The sequence below is a fragment of the Chiloscyllium punctatum genome, chromosome 33 (genome assembly GCF_047496795.1).
Source record: "Chiloscyllium punctatum isolate Juve2018m chromosome 33, sChiPun1.3, whole genome shotgun sequence".
NCBI classification, from domain to species: Eukaryota; Metazoa; Chordata; class Chondrichthyes; order Orectolobiformes; family Hemiscylliidae; genus Chiloscyllium; species Chiloscyllium punctatum.
The window spans coordinates 54,262,173-54,285,595 of NC_092771.1; the positions used below are offsets into that span (position 1 = coordinate 54,262,173).

The 23,423-nt window shown below is 48.2% G+C and overlaps 1 long non-coding RNA gene across 1 annotated transcript; it reads right to left on the reverse strand.

The window, feature by feature from the left end:
• LOC140458547 (uncharacterized) lies at positions 1-22,770 on the reverse strand. Its single transcript, XR_011953515.1, has 4 exons — positions 22,660-22,770; positions 21,598-21,713; positions 4,007-4,143; positions 1-126 (listed from the first exon to the last, which is right to left on the reverse strand). It is a non-coding gene; the product is annotated as an uncharacterized lncRNA (long non-coding RNA).
• Positions 22,771-23,423: the final 653 nt, after the last annotated feature.

Genomic DNA, 23,423 nt, shown 5'->3' on the forward strand with positions numbered 1-23,423 from the left:
CTGCAGGATTTACTGAAGGCTCCAGATCTCACTCTCCATCTCTCTCTGGCTGAACAACTGTCTTCAATGTGGTGATGGACGAGACAGGAATTGGGAATTCTGCTGAGTCAGGGACATCAGGAATACCTACAGGAGACAGAGAAGTGGACAGAATGGGAAATTAGACTAATGCAATGAAGGTTACACATGGAGAATGGCACTGAGTCTCACAGAGATCTGGAAATTCCCAGTCTCCATGCATGGCCTGTGCAGTTGCTTCCCTCTGGAGTGGAGAATGCTGTTGGCTCAGGATCTGGAGTAGCTGCAAGAGTGAGAGACACTGACAGAGGCAGCAATTAGACCCACACAGTGAGGGATACCATATGGAGAGAGACTGAGTGATATCAGCAGAGTGCAGGAATGTATCAGGATCATACAATGGTATCATCAGAAGTGGTCCTGACCAGTGAGCACTACTACCAGTACTCAGGGAGGACTGAGCTATTTTATTGGGATAGGCTCCTCTGTTACGAGATTATGCAGTGTGCTATAAATGGACACAGATGAGGAGGGGGACAGGGTCTGAGGTGAATGGAAATTCCCAAGTCCAAAGAGAAAGGTTGAAATATTGGAACACCATGGAGATGTGAATGAAGACCAAAAGAAACAGTCAGGGACTGAGTTTATTTAAAATACGATATTGTCAAACAGATTTGTGACAGGAAATTATTGGTTAAAATAAAGTAAATGCCAGTTCCGCCCCTCACAATTCCTTATACACCACAAGTGGCATCACTTCCGCCCCTCACATCACCACTGATGTCACACACTCAGTGACTTCCACGCCCACCCACTGCCGTGTTTGCCACCACTTCCGCCCCAACCAACGCCACTCATCTGCATTCTGCTCACAGCACCCCCAAGTCCCACCGTCACCATCCCTGCCCCCAGAACACTGAGGGGAACACCACCCCTACTCATGACTCCATCCCCATTCCCCCGAACACCACACCCACTCCAGTTACAGGCTCCGTCGCCTCCCCCAGCTCCACACCTACGCTTGGTCCAAGCTCGCAGTCCTGCCGAGTTTTCACTATCCCCCTGACCTCCCTCTCACTGAGGACGAATGATCAGTCCTCAGCAAAGGCCTCACCTCTATCCCCCTCCGTCCACACATGAATGAATTTAATACACTCCGTGACATCGAACGCTTCTTCCACCACCTCCGCCTCAGAGCTTACTTTTACAATGAAGACTCCCGCCTAGTTTCTGAGGGCCCCTTTGCTGCCCTCCAATACACTCTATTCACCTGGACACCCCGCGCTGGCCTATTACCTGCCTTCGATTTCTTCATTTCCAACTTCCACCGAGACATTAACCGCCTCAACCTATCAACCCCCTCCCCCACTCCAACCTCTCACCCTCACAATGTGCAGCCCTCCACTTCCTCTGCTCCAAAACCGACCTCACCATCAAACCAGCAGGGGGTGCTGTGCTAGTCTGGTGCACTGACCTCCATACTGCTGAAGCCATGATGTCAACTTGAAGACACCTCCTCTGAACACCCCCTCTACCATGACCCACCTCTAATCACCAAACCGTCATCTCCCAGAGCATAAAGAACCTCATCACCTCAGGAGGAGATCTCCCAGCCACAGCTTCCAAACTCATTGTCCGGGATCCCGCACTGCCCGGTTCTACCTCCTTCCCAAGATCCACAAGCCAGGCCACCCTGGCCGACCCATTCTCTCAGCATTCTCCTACCCCACCGAACTCATGTCTGCCTACCTCAACATTGTCCTATCCCACAATCCAAGAACTACCCACATTCGTTCGAGACACCACTCACAACCTCCACTCCTCCAAGACTTCCGTTTCCCCAGCCCCCAATGCCTCATCTTCACAATGGATATCCAATCCCTCTACATCTCCATCCACCATAACCAGGACCTCCAAGCCAAAACAGTACCCTTCCACCGACACTATCATTCGTTTAGCTGAACTTGTCCTCACCCTTAACAATTTTTCCTTCAAATCCTCCCACTTCCTCCAGACCAAAGGGGTAGCCATGGGCACCGTAAGTGTCCCAGCTATGCCTGTCTCTTTGTTGGCTATGTAGAACAGACCATCTTCTGTAGTTACACCAGGACCACTCCCCACGTCTTCCTCTGCAACATTGATGACTGCATTGGCACCACCTCGTGCTCCCTCGAGGAGTTTGAACAATTCATCAACTTCACAAACACTTTCCACCCTGACCTTAAATTTACCTGGACCATCTCTGATATTTCCCTCCCCTTCCTGGACCTCTCCATCCCCATTAATGACAATTGACTTGATACTGACATTTTTTACAAACCTACTGACTCCCACAGCTACCGAGATTACTTATCTTCCCACCCTACCGCCTACAAAATTCCTAACCACTATTCCCAAATCCTCTGCCGTACCTGCTCCCAGGAGGGCGAGTTCCACCACAGAACACACCAGATGGCCTCCTTCTTTAGAGATCGGAATTTCCCTTCCCACATGGTAAAAGATGCCCTCCAAAGCATCTCGTCCACATCCCACAATTCTGCCTTCAAACCCCACCCCTCCAACCGAAACAAGGACAGAACGCCCCTGGTGCTCACCTTCCACCCTACCAACCTTTGCATAAACCAAATTATCCGCCGCCATTTCCACCACCTCCAAAAAGACCCCACTACCAGGGATATATTTCCCTCCCCACCCCTCTCCACTTTCCGCAAAGACCATTCCCTGCATGACTGCCTGGTCAGTTCCATGCCCCCCAACAACCCACCCTCCCTTTCTGGCACCTTCTCCTGCCATGCAGGAATTGCAAAACCTGCGCCCACACCTCTCCCCTCACGACCATCCAAGGCCCCAAAGGAGCCTTCCACATCCAAAGTTTTACCTGCACATCCACCAATATCATTTATTGTATCCGTTGCTCCAGATGCGGTCTCCTCTACATTGGGGTGACTGGACGCTTCCTAGCAGAGCACTTTAGGGAACATCTCTGGTACACCTACACCAATCAACCCCACCGCCCTGTGACCCAACATTTCAACTCCCCCTTCCACTCTGCCAAGGACATGCAGGTCCTGGGCTTCCTCCACCGCCACTTCCTCACCACCCGACGCCTGGAGGAAGAACGCCTCACCTTCCGCCTCAGAACACTTCAACCCCAGGGCATCAATGTGGACTTCACCAGTTTCCTCATTTCCCCTTCCCCCATCTCACCCCACCTCCAGCCTTCCAGCTCAGCACCGCCCTCATGACCTTTCCTAATGGCCTATCTCCCTTCCCACCTATCCATTCCACCCTCGGCTCTGACTTATCACCCCCATCCCAACTCCCATTCACCTATTGTACTCTTTGCTACCTTCCCCCATCCTCCACTCTGAGCTATCACCCCCATCCCCACCCCATTCACCTATTGTACTCTATGCTACTTTCTGCCCATCCCCACCCCTCTCTCATTTATCTCCCCACTTTGCAGGCTCATGGCCTCTGTTCCTGATGAAGGGCTTTTGTCCGAAACACCGATTTTCCTGCTCCTCAGATGCTGCCTGACCTGCCGTGCTTTTCCAGCACCACTCTAATCTAGACTCTGGTTTCCAGCATCTGCAGTCCTTGTTTTTACATTATTGAAGGAGGAGACTACCGAGATAAGGCATGTTGGAGACACTGAACCAAGTTACAGGGATAGGGATGGTAGTCTGGAATGCAGTACATTTAAAATATGTGGAGGGACGATCGGAAAGGGGAGAGGTTACAGCGATAGGATCTGTTATAGGAATTAAAAATTATTGAAGACACTGGGCCACAAGACATGCCATAGATACACTGTTGTAGAGTAGGGAGTTTTAATATAACAGAACTTACATTGGGATGGTGATTGAGCCTGGGGTGTGTGTGTGTACTGTACTCCCCTCCAGCACTGTATCTGTGTCATGTTGTGTTCACAGATGGTTGGAGCCCTCTCATTGTTCTTTGCTCTGTGCACAGTGGGTGACCTTACCTCACTACAGGATTTATTGAAGGCTCCAGATCTCCTTTCCCTTTGTCTCTCTCTGGCAGACCAACTGTGTTCAATGAGGTGATGGACGACCCACCCAGCAGCTGGGAAGGCTATTGAGTCAGGACTTTCCTGAGTATCTACAGGAGACAGAGAAATAGACAGAATGGGAAATTAAATAGATGCAGTGAGGGTTACACATGGAGAATGGCACTGAGTTCCACAGAGATCTGGAAAATGGAGCGAAATTAAGTAATAGTCCCAGATTGCTGGAAGATGTCAGGATCACACAATTGTGTTGGAAGAATGGGTTTAGCTTCATGATGCCCTGGTATCAGTGCTCAGGGATGAGCACCCAGTGAGCAGGTGAAGTAATGACCTAGTGGTATTATTGCGAGAGAATGTATCCAAAACCTCAGCTAATGTTCAGGAGAGGCAGGATTGAATCCCGCCATCTGAAAAGGAGACAATTGAAATCAATAATTTTAAAAAGAATAATTAACAATCCACAAATAAGTATGAAACCATTACTGATGTACAACAAATCCAAACACTTGTCCTTTCGAGAAGGACATCTGCCCATCCTCACGTGGTCTGCACGACATCCCCACAGCAAAGTGTTTGCTTCTCAATTACCCTCTGAAATGGCCGAGCAAGTTACTCAGTTCAAGGGCTTCTGGGAGTGGGCAAGAAAGGCTGGCCAGCCAGAGATTCACACATCCCATACCTGGTTTAAAAAAAAAATCTATTAGGATGGTCCCACTGGAACCGCACTGGGACCAGTGTCCTGACCAATCATGTCGGTAGGTTTATGGACAGGGCATTAAACTGACAGAGAGGATGCAGAGACAGGGTTCAGGTGAAAGGAGCTTTCCAAATCCAAAGGGAAAAGGTGAAGCAATGGAACAGCATGGGAATGTGTCTGAAGACAAGCAGAAAGGAACAGGTTGGGACAGAGTTTAACTAAAACTGTACATCAGTGAATAGATTTGTGACATATAATTGTGGAAGAGAGTATATTGTGGTTTTTTTGAATAGACAACGTTGCTGCAATAAGGTCGATGGATTTGTGACTCAGAGATAAAAGAGATTTCGACACCAGGGAGACATGGATATAGGGTGAATAAAATATTCAGTGGTTCGTAATCTTGTGCAAACTCAGGCAAAATGGGCAACGCTTACAATAATGGATAACAAAGGGATTACAGAGAAAGCATTTGGCCTCAGATCATGAAGTAGAGTCAGTCTGAATGTACATTCTGGCTACTACTTGGCAAGGACACAAGCAGCAGAACAGATTTAGTCACCGAACAGCATTCCATTGCTCATCACTGTATTACACAGGAACTCATTGGAATTTTTTAACAAAGGCATTGTGATAATTTTGGAAAACGTCAATATTTGTGTAATCTGGGACATTCACACGGACAACATTGATATTGGAAGGAGTTCGGTTATTTTTTTTCCCAGTGTTTCTTTGAAAAACACATTGTGCAACTGGCTAGGGACATAACTATCACAGAGCGACCGTGTAATGAAACTTAGTGAATGAGTAATGTCACCTGGAGAGATCCTTCGGGAAATTGTGATACAGTGCAGAGTTTATATAAATATAAAGTTTTAAAGTGAATCACAGAAAGGACAAGCTACTTTAGAAACAAAAATAGCCAATGACATGAGTTTGAGAGAACTGACCAAGGTAAACAGGCTAAACAGACTGAAATATGTGCCTGTCAATGAACAGTGGAAAACATTTGAAGGGACAATGCAAAATACTCAACAAAAGGACATTCGATTGAAACAGTAAAAACCTCACCAAGAAATTCCCACTGATCGCTCACTTGGGACAAAAGGAATCATACTAGATTATGAGAAGATCACCAAAAAGTACTTAAAATCCTGAAGTGTGTGTGTGTGTTAGGAGTAAATGTTAATGGATTGCAATGAGTCTGCTCGAAAGAAGAGGTCTGTGGGAAGGGGAGCCACGATCAGGGTTCATTGACACGATAGGAACAGGGAGAGGTGAAGGTGATGGAGTTGGTGAGAGTGTTACAGAGAGTGGTCAGGGTGTTACAAAGCCAGGACGGATTGCTGCAGCTGGAGGGATTTGCAGAGGTACAGAGGGACATAGGTATTTTTATATATTCATTCATGGAATGTGGGTGTCGCTGCCTGGAACAACGTTCTTTGACCCCACTGCTAATTACTGAGAGGGCAGCTCAGAGTCAGCCATATTGCTGTGGGTCTGGAGTCACATGTCGGCCAGACCAGGTAAGAATATTTAATGTCCTTCCCTAAAGGAGGTTAGTGAACTAGATGAGTTCTTCCTACTGATCAACAATGTTTTTATGGTGGCCCCATCAATGTCTTTTACAGATACAACATGACATCCCAACTCTTACTCTTAATGCTCTCCCAATGAAGGTAACCATCCCAAATGCCTGCTTCACCAGCCTGTCTACCTGTGGCACCACTTACTGTGTACCTGGGTCACTGGATCTCTGACTGAAAACACTACCCAGGGCCCGAACATTAACTGTACAGGTCCCACCCTGGTTTGTTTCACCAAAATGGAACACCTCACCTTTATCTAATTAAACTCCATCTGCTATTCTTCAGCACACTATCCCAGCAGTACTGTTCATCTTGTTGTATCATAGATAACCTTCTTCACTGTCCACTTTCCCACCAATTTCAGTGTCACTGAAAACAATTACTTACCAGGAAACCAATATTCCCATCCAAACCATTTATCCAAATGACAAACAACAGTGGACCCACTTCACCGCTGGTCACATGTCTCCAGTCAGAAAAACAACATGTCTCCCACCACCCTCTGTCTCCTACCATCAAGCTAATTTTGTATGTAGTTCACTAGCTCCTCCTGAATGCCATATCCTTTTTACACTGATCTGAGCTTATTACCCAGTTTACCAGACAGAACACAGAACACAGAACAGTTCAGCCCAAGACCCTTCAGCCATGATTTCATGCCAACCTTTTATCCAACTGTAAGATCAAACTAACCTACATACCCTTCATTTTACTATTATCCATGTTTCTGTCCAAGAATCTATTAAATGTCCCAGATGTGTCTAATTTTACTACCACCATTGGCAGTCCATCCAACCACCTACCATTCTCTATCCTCTTATCCATCCTCCATTCACCTTAAAATTATGCCACCCTGTAATAACCATTTATGCCACAGGAGGAAAATGCTCTGACTATTCACTCACTCTGTGCCTCTCATCATCTTGTTCACCTCCACAAAGTCACCCCGCCTCCTTCTCCAATGAAAAAAGCCTTAGCTCCCTCAACCTTTCTCCGTAAGAACTGCCCTCCATTACAGGCAGCATCCTGGTATATCTCCTATATACACTCTCCAAAACTTGCACATCCTTCCTGTAAACAGGGTACCAGAACTGAACACAATATTCCAAGTGTGGACTCACCAGGACGCTATAAAGATGCAGTAAAACCTCACGGCTCTTACAGTCAATCCGCTTCTCAGGGGAGCCAACACAACATATGCATTTTTAACAACCCTACCAACGTGCGTGGTGATTTTGAGGGATCTATGGACACGGACCCCGTGATCTCTGTTCTCCGCACTGCCAAGTATTCTGCCTTTCACCCTGTATTCTGGATTCAAATTCGACCTTCCAGAATGAATCACTTCACACTTTTCCAGATTGAACTCCTTCTGCCACTTCCAGCCCAGCTCTGTGTCCTGTCAATGTCGCACTGCAACCTACAACAGCCCTCCACATTCCCCACCACTCCACCAACCTTCACGTTATTGGCAAACCTACTAACCCACTCTCCAACATCCACATCCAAGTCATTTATAAAAATCACAGAGAGCAGAGTTCCAGAGCTGATTGTTAAAAAAACCCACAGGTCACTGAGCTCCAGGCTCAATACTGTCCATTTGCTGCCACCCTCTGTCGTCTCTAGGCCATCCGATACTGTATCCAGACAGACAGATTTCCCTATATCCCAATTTTCCTTCTTTTCTGAATGGGCCGTCAACATATTCTGTCATATCCTCAAAGAATTCAGTCAGGTTTGTGAGGCATGACCTGCCCAACACAAACCCATACTGACTGTAGCTAATTTAACTATGGTTTTCCAAGTAGTCATAAATCCTGTCTTTAGAGTCCTCGCCAATAATCTGCAGACCACTGACATAAGACTAAATCTGTAATTCCCAGAATTCTACCTCCGTAACATGGTCCAGACGCTACAAACCTTCTCTCCTCTGCCATGTTCCCCAAAATGACACTGGAGGGTGGTGGGGGTTACAGAGATAGGGAGGGATATCAGGACAGGAGGAATTTGCAGACATTAGGAGGGTTGCAGTGCCAAAAGGAGGTTTCAGAAATTGTGAGGGTTCATGGTGATGAAGGCATTTGAAGAGGGAGGATTGTAGGGAAATGAGAGGTTTCATAGTTTAGGTGCTTTGTTAAGACTGCAATAGGTTACTGAGTTGGGGAGGGTGTAAGCACTGGAGGATTTAACAAAAACATGTGGTTTTGGTTGCAATGCAGGAAGAGGATTCAGGAAGCTGGAGAGTATGGGGTCTGAACGAGGTTACACAAATGGGAAGAGTTGTCAGGAGTGCAGGTGTTTACAGAGACAACAATGGTCTGATCTGGAGCAGAGGACCCAGATTGGGAGGGATGTGGGGACTGGAGGTGGTTTCACAGGGAGGGAGGACCATAGACCCACAGGAGGTTACAGATATGTGGAGAGCTGTAGGGCTGACAGGGGTTCATGGAGATGGGAATGTTGGGAGGGATGGAGAAGTTTACAGGGATAAGGATGATTGTAGGCCAGGGCTGGATCACAGACAGGGACTGTTTTAGGGAGCTGAGCAGATTACAGAGATAAAGATATTTGTATTGACTGGAAGAACAAACTGAGATATGCAGGGGAGTCGTGACTGAAGATGTTTATAGACATAGGAAGGCTTAGGTTCTGGGGGTTATGGAGGCTGTGGAATCTGGATTTCATTTCAGAGACTGGGATAACAATTTTGGTCAGAAACAGTTTCACAGATAAGGGAGCATAGCACAAACAGGAGGAAGTTGTAGAGGAAGGTGACGTTTAAACAGATAGTGGTGTAAGAGCTGGACAAGGTTATGGAGATGGGTAGATGGTGGAGACACAGGAGGAGCTTACATTGACATGGGGGTGATAGTGACAGGAGGGTGTTAAATAGATAGTGGGTTTTGTAGGGACTGGATTGGGAGAGGCACAGGAATGGAGTGAGTTTGACAGATCAGGAATACTGCAGAGATCTGTGAGGATTACACTGATAGGGATGGTGGTCGGGTCTCCACAGACTGTTGGTGTTTAGGGACTGGAAGAGATTTGGTCGATAGGGAGGGATGTAAGAGCTGCAGGAGCTTACGGAGACTTGAAGAGTTTGAGCAATTTGCAGAGGTAGGTTTCTCAGACAGGAGTAGGTTATAGATAGTGAGGGTTGTGTGGTCTGAGTAAGTCAAAAAGAGGAGAGTTTTCGCGTCTGGAAGAGGTTACACTGACAGGGAGAGTTGAAGAGACTGAAGCAAAAATGCATGGAGAAGGTTACACAGATCGGGAGGTGAGTAGGGACTGAAGGTGAATACACAGACATGGAGGGTTGTATTGTTAGACGGAGCTGAGAGGGATAGGGACTGGTGTAGGGATTTACACAGATAGGGAAGGTTGTGTTTTTGGAGAAGGTTACACTGATACAGACAGTGTTAGGGAGTGTTTAGTGGACTACAGAGGAGCTCAGAGAGAATGTATTATGGGGAGTGGAGGAGATTACAGACACAGAGATGGCTGTCGGGTTGAAAAGACCTTCTACAGATCCTCGGTGCTGTAAGGCTGGAGGGAGATTATAACAGTGAGTGTTGCCAAGACTTAATTACTTCACCGATATAGAGCAGGTCTCAGCATGTAACTGTCAAAGGGAAGTTGAGACAGTCCAGATGAGTTTTCAGAGATACAAATGTTTATGGGAGTTTCAAGAGGGAACAATGATTGGGAGTGCTGTACCAAATGGGAATAGTTATAGGGAGGGTTCGAAAAGCAGGGTGGCACAGTGGTTAGCACTGCTGCCTCACAGCGCCAGAGACCCGGGATCATTTCCCGCCTCAGGCGACTGACTGTGTGGAGTTTGCACGTTCTCCCCGTGTCTGCGTGGGTTTCCTCCGGGTGCTCCGGTTTCCTCCCACACTCCAAAGATGTGCAGGTCAGGTGAATTGGCCATGCCAAATTGCCCGTAGTGTTAGGTAAGAGGTAGAGGTAGATGTAGATGTAGGGGTATGGGTGGGTTACGCTTCGGCGGGGCGGTGTGGACTTGTTGGGCCGAAGGGCCTGTTTCCACACTGTAAATAATCTAATCTAATCTAATCTAATCAGAAAGAGCTGACAGACATATCGATCTTTGCAAGGACTGCAGAAGGTTACATAGACAAGGAGTGTTTTAGAGTCTGGGTGAGATTACAGTGTTAAGGAGAATATTGGGGATAACGCAAGGTGTAAGAGACAGGGATGGTGACAGGACTGGACAATAACCTGAAGAGAATCGCCATCGTGTGCAACCAGGCCATTCGGCCCAACCAGTCCATTCCAAAACTCTGAAGAGCATCCTACCCAGACCCACCCCTCTACCTATACATTAAATCCTGCATTTCTCGCGGTGAACTTACTTAAACCACACATTCCTGAATACCACAGTCAATTTATGATGGCCAACCCACTGATGGTGCAAATTTTGGACACACACACACACAGCAAGGGAGCGACATGCGCGCGCACACACAATGAGGGGGATACACGCAGACACACAGTGAGGGGGATACACGCACACACACAGTGAGGGGGATACACGCAGACACACACAGTGAGGGGGATACACGCAGACACACACAGTGAGGGGGATACACGCAGACACACACAGTGAGGGGGATACACGCAGACACACACAGTGAGGGGGATACACGCAGACACACACAGTGAGGGGGATACACGCAGGCACACACAGTGAGGGGGATACACGCAGACACACACAGTGAGGGGGATACACGCAGACACACACAGTGAGGGGGATACACGCAGACACACACAGTGAGGGGGATACACGCAGACACACACAGTGAGGGGGATACACGCAGACACACACAGTGAGGGGGATACACGCAGACACACAGTGAGGGGGATACACGCAGACACACACAGTGAGGGGGATGCACGCAGACACACACAGTGAGGGGGATACACGCAGACACACACAGTGAGGGGGATACACGCAGACACACACAGTGAGGGGGATACACGCACACACACAGTGAGGGGGATACACGCAGACACACACAGTGAGGGGGATACACGCAGACACACACAGTGAGGGGGATACACGCAGACACACACAGTGAGGGGGATACACGCAGACACACACAGTGAGGGGGATACACGCAGACACACACAGTGAGGGGGATACACGCAGACACACACAGTGAGGGGGATACACGCACACACACAGTGAGGGGGATACACGCAGACACACACAGTGAGGGGGATACACGCAGACACACAGCGAGGGGGATACACGCAGACACACAGCGAGGGGGATACACGCAGACACACAGCGAGGGGGATACACGCAGACACACAGTGAGGGGGATACACGCAGACACACAGTGAGGGGGATACACGCAGACACACAGTGAGGGGGATACACGCAGACACACACAGTGAGGGGGATACACGCAGACACACACAGTGAGGGGGATACACGCAGACACATACAGTGAGGGGGATACACGCAGACACACACAGTGAGGGGGATACACGCAGACACACAGTGAGGGGGATACACGCAGACACGCAACGAGGAAAGGACATGCGCAGACACACACAGTGAGGGGGGTATACACAAAGAGCAAGGGAAAGACACACACACACACATACACAAAGCAAGGGAGTGACACATGCACACAAAGTGAGAGAGGGACATGAGCACACAGCGAGGGAAGGACATGCACATACACAGCGAGGGGGGGACATGCACACATACACAGCAAGGGAAGGACACGCGCACTTACACAGAGAGGGAGGGATGGAGACACACACACAGCGAGGGATGGAGGTGCACACACAGAGTGAGAGAGAGACACATACACACAATGTGAGGGAGTGACACACACGCAACCACACACACACACAAACACATACTGTGAGGGTGTGACACATAAACACACACAACGAGGGAGACACACACACACACACACACACACACAGAGCAAGTGAGACACACACACACAGCGAGTAAGGGACTTGCTCAGAAACACAGAGAGGGAGGAACACGCGCACACATAGCGAGGGAGGGACACACAAACAGCGAGGGAGTGAAACGTACACACACGCACAGTGAGGGAGGGAGGGAGGGACACACACACACAGAGCAAGGGAGGGACACGCACACACAACAAGGGAAAGACATGCCCACACTCAGTGAGGGAGGGTCATACACAAACACACAGCGAGGAGGGATACGCACATACACAGCAAGGGAGGGACACGTTCACACACAAGGAAGGAGGGACAAGCAGACACACGGCGAGGGGGAGGACATGTGCGCACACAACAAAAGGGGACACGCACAGACACGGCGAGGGAGGGACACACACAGCAAGGGGGGACATGCACTCACACAGCGAGGGGAGATGCGCAGACGCAGTGAGGGGGATATACACAAAGAGCAAGGGAGGGGGACACGCACACAGCGAGGGAGTTATGCGCACATACAGCAAGAGGGTCACACACACACACACACAAAGCAAGGGAGGGACACACACACATACACACAGTTAAGGGGATACACGCAGACACAGCGAGGCAGGGACACACATACAGCAGGAGAGGGACACACAGACCCACAGTGAGGGAGTGACACGCACACACAAACACACAAACATACACACACACAGCAAGGGAGGGACACTCACATACACTGCAAGAGGGACACACATACTCACAGCAAGAGGGGGACACGCACACTCAGCAAGGGAGGGACTCGCGCATCCACAAGCACACAAACACAGGCACACAGCGAGAGAGGGACACACACACACATACACACACAGACAGCGAGGGTGGGACCACACACACACACACAGAGCGAGGGAGAGACACACACACACATACACATAGCAAGGGGGCGACACATGCACACACAGCGAGGGAGGGGCACGCACACACACGCACAGCAAGAGGGACACGCACACATACACAAAGTAAAGGGGATACATGCAGACACACAGCGAGAGAGGGACACACAGACACACAGTGAGGGAGTGACACTCACATACACATCAAGAGGGACACATACTCAGAGCAAGAGGGGGACACGCGCGCACACACACACAGAGCAAGGGAGAGAAGGCCATGCACACATAGCATGGGAGGGACACGCACACACAGCAAGGGGGGACATGTACCCACACACACACAGCAAGAGGGAAACACACACACACACACGGGGGGGGGGGGGGGGAACTGACACATACAGAACGTGGGACATGCACACACACACACACACACACACACACACACACACACACAGCGAGGGAGAGGCACATACACACACAGAGCAAGCGAGGGACATACACACACAGAGCAAGGGAAGGACGGACACACACAGCAAGAGAGAGACACATACACACAACATGATGGAGTGACACACACAAACAGCAAGGGAGGGACACGCTGTGAAGGGGGGACACAAACACATACTGTGACGGTGTGACTCATATACACACACACACACACACACACGCAGCGAGACACGCAGCGAGACGCGCAGCGAGGGAGGGACACACACACACACAGCGAGGGAGGGACACACACACGGACACACACAGCGAGGGAGGGACACACACACAGCGAGGGACACGGACACACACAGCGAGGGAGGGACACACACACAGCGAGGGAGGGACACGGACACGGACACACACAGCGAGGGAGGGACACGGACACGGACACACACAGTGAGGGAGGGACACGGACACGGACACACACAGCGAGGGAGGGACACGGACACGGACACACACAGTGAGGGAGGGACACGGACACGGACACACACAGAGAGGGAGGGACACGGACACGGACACACACAGCGAGGGAGGGACACGGACACGGACACACACAGTGAGGGAGGGACACGGACACGGACACACACAGTGAGGGAGGGACACGGACACGGACACACACAGCGAGGGAGGGACACACACACAAACACACACACACAGCAAGTGCAACACGCACACAGTGAGAGAGGGACACACACACACTCAGACAGTGAGGGACGGACACACAGACACAGTGACTGAGTGAAATGCATACACACACACAGAGCGAGGGGAGGACACCCTCGCTCACAGCAAGAGGGGCGCGCGCACACACACACACACACACACACACACACACACACACACAGCCAGGTTGAGACACACAGACACAGCGAGGGTGAGACATGTGCTCAGAAAGCGAGGGGACACACACACACACAAAGTGAGGGAGTGTGACACGCAGACATACGCACACACAAACACACACACAATTAGGGAGGGACACGCACACACACAGTGAGGGAGGGACATGCTCACACACACACACAGCGAGGGAGGGACGTTTCGTCCCCTGTCGAGGTGACTTCTTCAGGGACCCTCCGGTGAAGCGCTTCTGTGATCTTTCCTCTGAAACCTAGTGATTTGCATCTGCTGCTTCCGATTGTCAGTTCCAGCTGTCCACTGCAGTGGTCGGTATATTGGGTCCAGGTCAATGTGCTTATTGATTGAATCTGTGGATGAGTGCCATGCCTCGAGGAATTCTCTGGCTGTTCTCTGTTTGGCTTGTCCTATAATAGTAGTTTGTCCCAGTCGAATTCATGTTGCTTGTCATCTGCGTGTGTGGCTATTAAGGATAGCTGGTCGTGTCGTTTCGTGGCTAGTTGGTGTTCATGGATGCAGATGGTTAGCTGTCTTCCTGTTTGTCCTATGTAGTGTTTTGTGGAGTCCTTGCATGGGATTTTGTACACTACATTGGATTTGCTCATGTTGGGTATCGGTCCTTCGTTCTGATGAGTTGTTGTTTGAGAGTGGCTTTTGGTTTGTGTGCTTTTATGAGTCCTTGTGGTCGCAGTAGTCTGGCTGTCAGTTCAGAAATGTTCTTGATGTATGGTAGTGTGGCTATTCCTTTGGGTCGTGGCATGTCTTCATTCCGTTGTCTTTCCCTGAGGCATCTGTGGATGAAATTGTGTGGAGTTTGACCCCACCCCACAGCTCACCAATAGGATAAACAACACACTGAGAAACCTACAAAAAAAGCGCACAGATAACCAGGTCTGACCTACAGAGAATGAAAACTGAAAGCAACAACACCCTCAGATTCTATGGATTGCCTAAAGTTCACAAACCAGCCATCCCACTCAGACCCATAGTATCACTCCCAGGGACACCATCACACAAACTGGCCAAAGAACTACAGCAGAAACTGAAACACCTGATCAGCGGATCCAGACACTCTGTACAGTCAACACAGGAATTCTTGGACATCATCAGAAATACACACATAGACAAGGAAGAAACCATGGTCTCATTCGATGTAATGGCACTGTTCACCTTTATCGACAAAACCCTAGCCAGAGAAACAATAGCCAACCTGTTGGACATGCAAAACAGACAACAAGATGGTGAACCTATCAACAAAGACGGCATACTCAAACTACTGGACCTGGGCCTGACAACACACTTCACATTCAACAACCAAATATATGAACAAATCAACGGCACACCCATGGGCTCAACCATCTCTGGACTCATAGCAGAAGCGGTAATGCAAAGATTAGAACAAACAGTCTTACCGCAAATTCAACCCAAACTCTGGGTCAGATATGTGGATGACACCTTTGTAATAATTAAAAACAAGAAATAGAGAACACACACCGGGTCATCAACGCCACACTCACAGGAATCTGATTCACAAGAGAGAAAGAAAAGGACAACCAACTCCCATTCCTAGACGTGATGGTACAGAGAACACTGAACGGAGAATTCAACACAAAGGTATACAGGAAAGCCACACACACAGACCAAGTCCTGAACTACGAAAGCAACCACCCCAACACACACAAAAGAAGTTGCATCAAGACACTGTTCAAAAGGGCCACAACACACTGCAGCACACCAGAACTGCAAAGAGAGGAAGAACACCTATACAATGTAATCGCGAAAAACGGACACCCGCGCAATTTCATTAGGGATTGTCTGTATGGATTTGCTCGACGACTGTCCTCTGATATTGATGAGGGCAGTGCAGATGATGTGGTTTATATGGAGTTCATTAAGGTCTTGGACAAGGTTCCACATGGAAGGCTGGTCCAAAACGGAAGATCCCATGGGATCCAAGGTAAGTTGGTAACTTGACTCCACAATTGGTGGAGGGTTGGTTTTGTGATTGAAAGCCTTTTCCCAGCGGCTGTACCACAGGGATCTGTGCAGGAGCCATTGCTGTTCATTATGGACATGAATCACTCAGATGTGAAAGCAGAAGGTAACATTAGTAGATTTGCAGAGAACATGAAAGGTGAGGGTGTTGTCCACAGTGAGGGGGATGGACTCAGGCTGCAATCTGATATCGATCAGATGTTAAACTGAGCAGGGTAATGTCAGACAGAGTTTACTTCTGATCACTGTGAGGTAATGCACTGTGGGAAGTCTAATAAACGAATGATATACATCATGAAGGGTAGGTCCTCCTGGAGTACTGAGGAATACAGGGACCTTGGTGGGCAAGTCCCTGGATGTCTGAAGGTGTCAGCACAAGAAGACAGGGTGGGGAATAAACCTGAACTGGGAGCAGGAGGTGGACCCACATCCTGGTGGGGAACGTTGCTGGAGCTGCTCGAGAGGATTTAAACTCGTCTGGCAGGGCTGTGTGACCCCAAAGAGTCGTAAGGTCAGAAAGAAAGTTGAGGCTGGTACAAAGGTTCAAGAGAGGAATATAAGTAGACACGGCAGGCAAGAACATAGCAGACAATTAGGGAAAACTGATGGATTAAACTGCAGTTATTTCAATGCAAAAGGCCAGATAGATAAGGCAGATGAACCCAGAGCATGGATGGGAACATGGGATTGGGATCCCATAGATATTACAGAAACACAGCTGAGGGAGCAACAGGACCAGCAGCTCAATGTTCCGGAGACAGATACTACAGGAAGGATAGAACAGGAGGCAAAACAGGAGGAGAGCTGGTGGGTTTGATTGGGGGGAAACATCCCAGCAGTACCTAGAGGGAGGATTCATGTAGGATCGCCCAGTTAAACGATATTAGTGGAACTGAGAAATAAAAATTGGTCATGAGTTTTCTATGGTCGTACTACAGCGATAGGCAATGGGAGATGGAGGAGCAAATTTGTCAGGAGATTTCAGATAGCTCTTAGAATAATAGGGTTGGAATGATAGGGGATCTTAACCGTTCCAAACCTGGACTGGGATTGCTACTAAGTTAAGCATTTGGATGGAAGGTATTTGTTAAGTGTGTTCCGAAAACTCCCAGACATTATGTAAGTGGCCCAACTGGAGAATGGGGCTAAACCTGACCTCCCCTTGGGAAACAAGGTCGGGAACGGAACTGAGGTGTTAGTGGGGGAGCACTTTGGAAAGTTACCACAATTGTATTAGTTTGAAAATAGCGATGGAAAAGGACAGGCCTGGTCCACAAGTTAAAGTTATTCAATGGAGCAAGATAGTATTCGACATGAATTTTTAAAGTAGATCTGGGGAGGCTATTTGCAGATAAAGGGAAGTCTGGCAAGTTGGAATATTTTAAAACCGAGATAAAAGGAGCGTTCAGCGCCAGCGTGTTCCTGTTAGTGTGCAGCTCAATGCTGACTGAATTAGGAAACACTGGCTGGGTTTCGAGGCTGTGGTCAAGGAAACAGGGGTCACATGTCAGATATAACTGGCTGACTCAAGGGAATCCCTTCAGGAGCATCGGGGCTGTAGGAATACACTTAGGATGGAAATCAGGAATGTAAAAAGGGGACACGAGATCGCTTTGGCAGAGAAAGTTAAGGAGAATCCAAAGAGACTCTACAAGTGTATTAAGAGCAAAAGAAGAGCTCGGGACAAACCCGGTCTCCTTAATGATCAATGAAGGCAACAAAGTGTGAAACTACAAGATCCAAAACAAATATTTCACTTTGGAACTTACTGTGGATAAAGACTGGGGCGCTCTGGGAACTAAACGGTGTTTGACCTGACCACTTTTGGAATACTGTGTGCAATTCTGGTCTCAATGCCATCGAAAGGATGTCGTGGAACATGAAAGGGTTCAGAAGAAATGACCAAAGATGTTGCCAGGGTTGGAGGGTTTGTGCTTCAGGGAAAAGCCTGAATAGGCTGGGGCTGTTTTCAGTTGAACATGGGAGGCTGAGGAGTTAACCGATAAAAGGGGTTTAAAATCATGGTGGTCATCGACAGGGTCAATAGACAAGGCCATTTCCCCAGGTGAGGGAAACTTTTCAAAGGGGTCTAAAGGACAACGGTCTCCCGCAGAGTGGATGGAATAAGCTGCCAGAGCAAATAGTGGAGGCTGATAGAAATACATTTAAAAGGCATGTGGATGGGTGTATGAATAGCAAGGGTTTAGGGGGATATTGGCAAAATTGTGGCAAATGTGACTAGAAACGTCATGCAGGAGTTGGTCCAAAGGGCCTGTTTCATGCTGTACATCTCTATGACTCAATGTCTTGAAATGAGTCCACATTATAGAAAAGGAGGTGCTGGAGGTTTTAAAACATAAAGGTAGAACAATCCCCAGGACTTGATCAAATGTATCTCAAGACACTGTGGGAAGCTGGTGAAGAAATTGTAGGGCCCCTAGCAGAGATATTTGTAACATAGAGAGCTGTGTGTGATAGGCAGGTAGACTGGAGGGTGGCATTGTGGACAGTGAAGGTTTTCTGAGATTACAAAGGGATCCTGATTAAATGTGTGAATGAATGGCTGAAAAACTGTAGATGGAGTTTAATCTGAATAAATGCAAGGTAATGCATTTTGTGCAACAAACACGGGCAGAGCTCATACAATTAATGGCAAGGCCTTCAGTGGTGTTAGAGAACAGAGGGACCTCAGGGTTCAGCTACATAATTCTTTGAAGTTTGTAACATGGAGAGACAGGATAGTTTTAAAAAGGTGCTTGCCTCACTTGCTTTCATTGCTCAGTCCTTTGGATATAGGAGTTGGGAAGTAGCATTGAGATTATACAGGCCATTGGTGAGTCCTCTTCTGGAATACTGTGTCCAGTTCTGGTCGCCCAGTTATAGGAAGGATATTATTCAGCTGGAAAGGGTTGGGAGGAGATTTACTGGGATGTGGCTGGGTACGAAAGGCTTCAGTATAAAGAAAGGCTGAATAGGTTGGTATTTTTCACTGAAACCTGAATGGTGACAGATGACCACATAGAAGTTTATAAAATCATGAGGGGGATAGATAGAGTTAATGGGAGTTGTCTTTTCCCATGGACAGGGGAGTTTCAAGACAAGGCACTACATTTTTAAGTTTAGAGGAGAAACATTTTTTAAAAAGACACGAGAGGCACATTGTTACACAGAGGGTGGGTTGTGTGTGGAATGAACTTGCCAAGGAAGGGGTGAACATGGGGACAATAACAATGTTTAAAAGACATTTGGATTAGTACAGGAATAGGAAAGGTTTGAAGGGATGTGATCCAGGAACAGGCAGGTGCGATGAGATCAGTTTTAGAGTATGGTTAGCGTTAACCAAAGAGTACGGTATGACTCTGACTATGATTATAATATTATGTCATCAATTAAGAAAGGCTGCAAGAGAAAGCCAGGGAACTACAGACTGATGAGCGAGACATCAGGGTGGGTCAGTTGTTGGAGGTCATTCTGAGAGGTAGGTCTTACATGCATTTGGAAAGATAACGCCTGATTACGGACAGCCAGCATGACTTTGTGCGTGGGAAAACATGTCCCACAAACTTGACTGGAGTTTGCTCAAGGTGTGACCAAAAAGATAAAAGATAGACTAAAACAAGAGCAACAGACGTTGTTTCTGGCTTCTGCAAGCCCTTGTTCAGGGTGTAGCATGATACATTGGTTAGTAAGGGTAGATCACAAGGGATCAGGGAGAGATTGCCAACTGGATACAAAATGGGATGACAGTGGGAGACAGAGGGTGGTGGGAGAGGGTTGTTGTTCAGACTGGGCCCTCTGACCAGCAGTGTGCTGTAAGGATTGGTGCTGGGACCACTGTTGTGCACCATTTACATAAACAATTTGAGTGAAAATACAGGAGTCCCTGTTCGTATGTTTATGGATACCAAGATGAGTGGAAGAGTGGGCAGGGAATATAGTTATCGAAGGGGATGTTAATCAACTGGGCCAAGGAATGAAAGATGGAGTTTAATTCAGGTGTTGGATTTAGTTAAGACAAACCAGGGAGGACTCATACGGATAATAGTTGGGCCCTGGGCAGTGCTGTCGAACAGAGAGAGACCAAGGGGTGCAGTTACATTGTTCCTTGGACTGGCATCACAGGGCGACAGGGTGTTGAAAGCAGCAATTGGCACACTTGTCTTCATTGGTCAGAGCATTGAGTACATGAGTTAGAAATATTGGTAACACTGTCGTCAATATTTCTCCTGGGCAAAGGAGGCCACAGGGCGACGTTATAAAGGTTTATGAAACCATGTATGATCTAAGTAAGGTGAATTGACAAGGGTAGGTGAGTCCAAAGCTAGAGGCATAAATGTGGGGTGAGAGAGCAAGGATTTAAAGAGGGAGCTGAGGGGCAACATTATCCACAGAGGATGGTGCATAGACGGAATGGACTGCCAGAGGAAATGGTGAAAACAAGTACAATTTCAACATTGAAAAGACACTCGTGCAGGTACATGGAGAGGAGAAGGTTTGAAGGGATATGGGCCAAACACAGGCAAACACGACTCATTCCATTTAGGGAACCTCGGCCGAAGAGTCATGACGCACAGAAACAGACCCGATGTCTCCAGTTATTGGAGGAGGAGACTATCGAGGCAAGGCATGTTGGAGAGACTGAAGCAAGTTACAGTGATACGGATGGTCATCTGGACTGGAGGTTTCAAATATGTGAAATAATTGGTGAGAGGGGAGGAGATGACAGAGATAGGAACTGTTATAGGAGTTAGAATGATTGAAGACACTGGTCCTCAATACAAGCCATAGATACAGTGTTGGAGAGGGAATAGGGAACAGAAAGATCCCAGGCAGCATTACCACCCTCTCGTGGGAGGTGCTTTCCCCTCAGTTGTACTGATGCTCCCTAAGAAAGCACAGGCCTGGACTGATAATTGGGAACTCCCGATGCTGTCTCATTACAACAAAACCTGCAGCAGGCGTGGTGATTGAGCCTGGGGTGTGTCTGTACTGTGCTCCCCCTCCAGCACTTTCTCTATGTCACGTCTTGTTAGCTGATGTTTGGATCCCCCTTATTACTTTCTGCTCTGTGCACTGGAATGATCTTACCTGGCAGCAGGATTTATTGAAGACTCCCGACCTCCCTGACTTTGTCTTTCTGGCTGACCAACCATCGTCCCAACCAGCAGTTGGCAAGTCTATTGAGTCAGGAACTCCCTGAGTACCTGTAGAAGACACCGAAATTGGCAGAATGGGAAATTAGACTGATGCTTTGAGGGTTACACATATAGAATGGCACTGAGCCCACAGAGATCTCGAAAATCCCAGTCTCCATTCCTGACCTGTGCTGCCTCATCTCTCTGGAGTGGAGAATTCTGTTGGCTCATGGTCTGGACTAGCTTCAAAAGTGAGAGACGCTGACAGAGGCAGCAATTAGACCCACACAGTGAGGGATACCACATGGAGAGGTACTGAGTCACATCACCAGAGTGCCGGATCAAACAAGTGTGCAGGAAGAAAGGGTTTTGATTCATGTTGCAATGGGATATACAAACTGTGAGCAGGCGAAGTGGTGGCCTAGTAGCATTATGTGTGACAATTTATACAGAAACTCAGCAAGTGTTCTCTGGACACAGGTTCAAATCCCACCATTGCAAATGATTGAGTGTGAAGTAAATGCTTCAAAAACGATGTAATTAAAAACCTGTAAGTGAGTATTAAACAATTGCTGATGTTAAGAAACATCCATCGGGTGCATTTCTGTCTTTAGTGAAGTAATCTAAGATGAGACTGGGATATCACAGGTATTACAGAAACAACAGCTGAGGGAGGGACAGGACAGGCAGCTCAATGTTCCAGGGGACAGATGCTGCAGGAAGGACAGAAGGGGAGCTGAGAGAGGAGGAGAGCTGCTGGTTCTGATTGGGTGAAACATCCCAGCAGGACTGAGAGAGGATATTCCTGCAGGATCGCCCAGTGACGCTGTGTTCGTGGAATTAATCAATAACAATGGGGCTTCCCTTTCCTCTGATTGTTCTACAGACCCCGAAAGCCCCGCCCTCCTGCACCTTGACCTTCCCAAGATGGCGGCCCTGAGCTGCCACTTCCCTCAAACAAATGGCGGCCGTGACTCTGGGCCACTTCCCTGATCAGAGACCGCCGCCTCCTTACCCGGGCCTGGAGGGTCTTTTTCGAGTTATTTTTAACCTCTATCCGGGACTTGTGAATTCTCTCCGCTCCTTTCTCCCAGCGAGCCTCCCACACACTGGCTCTAAGCGCGACTCTCTGAAGTCGATCGCAGCCGCTGCCGGAAAAAGCAGCTCCATCTTTCTCTGTCTGTGCCCTTACCATTGTGACACTGCGCATGCTCTACATTGAAACCAAACTGCGCTTGCGGCAGAGGTTATCAGTGAGTTTATAGAGAATATTCATATCTGCACAGACTTATGGGTAAAATATTAGTCATTAACAATTGCTTTGTCGTGTTTTAGTCATAGAGATGTCTAACATGCAAATTGTCTGGTCCAAATCAACCATACCGGCCAAGTATGTAAATTACCAATCGTACTGGGAGTTTGAAAATAAGTTTCTTACTCGAGTCATGTAAATCGATTGGAAATATGTACGTTATCAGATTTACATTTCAACTACAGTATTTTTAAAAATCTCACATTGATTTATGAGAGACGTTTAATGCTCCACTATGTCGTGAGAATGATCAATCCTGCAAAATAGTTTGCTCTCTGACCAATCTTGAAGCGTTCACTCCCGAGAATACTTTGGCCCCTCTCCTCATTCACTCTGGTTGGAGGACCGGCTGCTATTCGGTCCTCCTGTTCCGCCCCTTCCTCCCAATTGCAGAGTTGATTCAGGCGTGACTGACCAGGCAAGGGACAAAGGAAGTTCGAGTCGATGTTTTGTGACACGGTGAAAAT